This window comes from Scyliorhinus torazame, chromosome 26 (assembly GCF_047496885.1).
Source record: "Scyliorhinus torazame isolate Kashiwa2021f chromosome 26, sScyTor2.1, whole genome shotgun sequence".
Taxonomy (NCBI): domain Eukaryota; kingdom Metazoa; phylum Chordata; class Chondrichthyes; order Carcharhiniformes; family Scyliorhinidae; genus Scyliorhinus; species Scyliorhinus torazame.
Window position 1 is genome coordinate 8,388,546 of NC_092732.1, and position 3,746 is coordinate 8,392,291.

General features: G+C 43.8%; 1 long non-coding RNA gene across 1 annotated transcript; it reads right to left on the minus strand.

The window, feature by feature from the left end:
• Positions 1-272: 272 nt before the first annotated feature.
• Positions 273-2,838, minus strand: LOC140403050 (uncharacterized). The gene is made up of 5 exons (XR_011938226.1): positions 2,758-2,838; positions 2,628-2,658; positions 2,339-2,391; positions 1,847-1,896; positions 273-629 (listed from the first exon to the last, which is right to left on the minus strand). It is a non-coding gene; the product is annotated as an uncharacterized lncRNA (long non-coding RNA).
• Positions 2,839-3,746: the final 908 nt, after the last annotated feature.

Here is a 3,746-nt window from a genome sequence, read left to right on the forward strand (position 1 = left end):
TGCTGCGACCCTCAGGTTACCTCACCACCAGTCAGCTCTCCCACTCAAAGGGGAAAGCAGCCTGTGGTCATCTGGGGCTATTGTTACTTTGATCACTTTCCCCAATTCAAATCTCAACCCGTGAAACGCATCTGAATCCTGAACTGATATTTTCAACAGAAATCGCAGATGACTATCAATTATGTCACTTATTGGTCGTATTGCAACATCGTTTAATGATCGATCAATTTATTTATATTTACATATCGACATTTGAAATGAAATGTCGCCGGAACTATCCAATCATCAGAGAGTTCTCACTGTGACTAGACTTTGCTCTACAATTCTGCCATACCTTAGCGACATGGTTACAGCGGATTATCACAAATGATTCTCAACACTTTATCCTCTACACTGAACAAAGGAGGCAGTGTTTGGCGCAATGCACGGGGAGAGTTTAGCTGCTTTACAGAAGTCTCCTTGGCTCTATGTTTATTTCCATTAAGTTTCGGGTTGTTCGGCATATCCTGTCTCCTCCAGGATTCATCAAGGAAAAGCCATCCAGGTTCCCATCTGCCACCTGCCTTCTTTTTTGATCTCTTCTCCAAAGCGGCCAAGTCCAGGGAGGCATCGAGAGGTCCGCCCTGAGACTGGGAAATATATGAAGCATCGACATTCAAAAATAGTTAACATAGATGTCAAATTATCCCGAAATGAAATCGACCTCAATGAAGTGACAAAACGAGACAACTAAGAAGGATACCATTCGGCCCATTCAATCCGTACTGGCTCCATGAAAGTGCTAGTCAGTTAGCGCAACCTCAGTTTAACATTCCCCATATCTTCATCAATTCTCCTCCCTTCAACCATTTCATAGATTCCCTTTTGAAAACCACTGTTGAATCTTCTTCCAGTGCCCTCTATATCTATCTGCGAGGGTGCTGCTTAATGTGTATCTGCAATAATTGTCTGGACAAATGATCTGTGATGGAGTCGTGAAATTGGAAAGCTAATTAAAGCAGACATCGTCAATGTGTCACCAGACAACTGCGGCGATGTAACTGTTACTTTTATTCGATATAATTATTGTTCAAGAGCGAACCTGATGATCATGTTTCCTCGTGTGTTATCTACAGGGTCCGGCAGATAAATCCATATCCAGACAGAAACATAGGCACAATAAAGAGACTTACACCGAAGAATCGCAGAGAAGGGGGTGGGAGGGGGTGGGGGCACATCAAGAGTCCATTTAGACCATGCTGTCAGTGCCTAAATAAAATAACTTGAAAGATAAAGAACGCTGGTCATTCTTATCACACTGCCCATCTCCCGATCCGTTGTTTTAAACATTCCAACACTTTAAGTGAAGATCCAGGTGCCTGATTAAATGTTTCTGCCTCAACCTCCAAATCAGGTCGCAGAACCCACACTGCTCTTATTTTGCGCATTTCACGGCTTTGCAAGACCCTGGTTGTGTCACAGCAACTTTTCAAAATACTCGTCAAAGCTTTCAATGAAGGTATTCTGCAGCCCATTCGAAATCAATAGTGTTCCAAGAACATCCATTTAATAACGGCGCAGCGAATGTATTTTATTTGGATGTTTGTTGAGGGAATTGATGTCAACACTGGATACTGAGAGCTTCCTGCTCCCGAGTCCCAACACAACCCCCTCGCTCCTCCACTCCTGCCCCCGCAGGGGAATATGTTCTGATTTTAGTTAAAGCGACGAGTGTGGTCTGAAACAAATAAATGTGTTCTAGAATGTGCTCTGCCAACCACGTGAAACATCTAGCGTGGGATGGGGTGCACATTATTCCAATAATCAGCAATTATCTGCAGCTTGACAGCATATTAATTGCACTTACCCGTTACTCACCGTCATGTAATCTCTGTGTCTGTGTTTGGCGGAGTTCGCCTAGGTATTAAAGAATACAATATGAATTTAAATAGTATTTCTTCCGGCGAATAGATATTCAGCTGGAGATAGGCGAAGACAATGACGAATCAATGCGCCAATGGCCTCAACGCAATTGGCCCTAATTGTCAATGGGAGTCAATCCAAAAGCTTCACACATAAGCCTGTGTTCCCCCAATAGATCAACAGCCCCTCAATGCATCACTTCTCAGATAAAACGGCAATGGAGTCCAATTTGCCAATGACTGGACAATACCTGTCTAGTGTCCACTGCCCATCTGGTATATTAGCGGCAGATTTAATAATCCACAATGGGCCGTTTTCTGGCACCAACAGGAATGAGATGATTGAAGAATATTCTGATGGCGGTCAGTCCACTTATCAATCGGTGAATTCCCGCCATTTGATATTTAATCTGTACCAGTGTTTCAATGGAACTTACCCGTTTGTCGCTCTTTCCGCCCCTGTCTTTGTGTTGTCTCGCTCAAACTGAAACTGAACAAGGACAAGAAGTATTAATGAAGTGTTAGGTCATCCAAATCCTGGCCCAGGTACCAGAAATAGCTGAGAAAATAATTAATTGTACAGCAGTTTTAGATTCATCTTCAAATATCGAACAGAATGTCAACATGAAACATTGAAGTCAGAGTCGGGTTTGAACTGGACTTCACACAATACTAAACACAAAGAGAGTGTCCGTGATGTAGTTTGCAAATGTCTCAGTCACTCACTTTTCATTTTGGCTTTTGTTGTCCCATTTTCCTGAAAGAAGGAACTATAATTAGCAAAATAAAATAAGGAGAATATAATAACATTGGATACGCAATCATGGCAATGTCCCTCATGAACCGGATTCCTCACCTGATCTGCCACCTTTACAAATCCAAATGGGAAGTAGAATCAACAAGAGAACCAGAACCGCCAGGACAGCGATGAAACGGGGAAGGGCCCGACTGCACCACCCTGCAGAGAGAACACAATTAAAATCTGCTTCTATGTCTCATCCTTATCTCCTGGCATTCTCAGTTGGGAAACGGAACTCAGTTAAAAAATCGGAACCTGAAGCTTGGGAGGGAAAGGGGGAAAGTAAACCCCGGGAAACTGATAGCAACACCTGAAATGGAATCAAAGAATTTACAGTGCAGAAGGAGGCCATTCGGCCCATCGTGTTTGCATCGGCCCTTGGAAAGAGCACCCTTCAGCCTATCCCTTTAACCCAGTTACCCCACCTAACCGTTTTGGACACGATGGACAATTCAACATGGCCAAATTGATACCTAACCTGCACATCTTTGGACTGTGGGAGGAAACCGGAGCACCCGGAGGAAACCCACGCAGACACGGGGAGAACATGCAAACTCCGCACAGACAGTGACCCAGGCCGGGAATCGAAACTGGAACCCTGGAGCTGTGAAGCAACAGTGGTAACCACTCTGCTACCGTGCCGCCCTTTGATTTCGTTCTGCTGAAGTGTTTTGAAAAAGTAACTATGTTAAAGGTGTTAGAAATATCTCCGAATATATCTTCTTCATCTTCTCTTCCGTAAGGACAGGAGTCCAAGTTTCTCCAGTCTCTCCACATTAACTGAAGTGCCAGTTCCCAACAAATCTCCGCGGCTCTCTCGGTAGACTTGTGACTTCCACCCCTAAAAAGCTGTGTGCAGCTGATCACAATACTGTGGACGTGACCAGCCAATGCTTTCTGGCGCATCAACACATCGCCCTTGCTTTTAGACTCGATTCCTCAATTTAAAAATTCAATGATTCCGGATGTCTTCCAACATTAATTTATCTTCCCATTTCCATCTCCAAACATTACTCAATCAGAGAATAATTGCAGCACAGAAGGAG